Raw genomic sequence first — 629 nt, 5'->3', positions numbered from 1 at the left:
TGTTACAAAACCAAACTTTACTGCTAGACACAGAATCTTACGTAAGTATTTCTCTACACCTAATTGTGTCTGACACATCAACCCTCATGACCCCAGTAACTGAATCAATCCATCTAATTGCGGGTCTTCCTCTCTTGTGCTGTCCCGAGACCCTTCGTAGAATGATGTTCCTATTTAAGGACTGGTCCCTCTTACAACATGGTCAAAGTATATCATACGAGACCTCAGAAAGCTCGTCTTCAAGGATATGTCTGGTTTCGTCCTCACCATGACGCACTTGTTTGTTCCCTTGGCAGTCCAGGGTATAGTATCTTCTCAAGCACCTCAACTCAGAGGCATCAATTCTCCTGTGGGGATCACTAGTCATTGTCGAGCTTTCAGATGCATGGTAAACAACTGCAAAGACTCTAGCCTGGATCATGGGCACATTAGTCTCCAGACTGACGTCATTGCTCTTCACTACTAGGGAAAGGTCTCTGAGAGCAGACTTTACCAACGTAATTTGTCTCTTAATTTTCTGAGTACTAGTATGAAGTGTGTTGATTGTGGAGTCAAGCAAACTAAACCGGTTCACAATCTCAATCTCATCACCATCTATGATACTGCTGCCAATCAGCCCAGCAGTGAGA

The sequence above is a fragment of the Elephantulus edwardii genome, unplaced genomic scaffold (genome assembly GCF_000299155.1).
Source record: "Elephantulus edwardii isolate Elephantulus edwardi_28Jun2011 unplaced genomic scaffold, EleEdw1.0 scaffold00462, whole genome shotgun sequence".
Taxonomy (NCBI): Eukaryota; Metazoa; Chordata; class Mammalia; order Macroscelidea; family Macroscelididae; genus Elephantulus; species Elephantulus edwardii.
Note: the sequence above shows the minus strand (reverse complement) of the source record.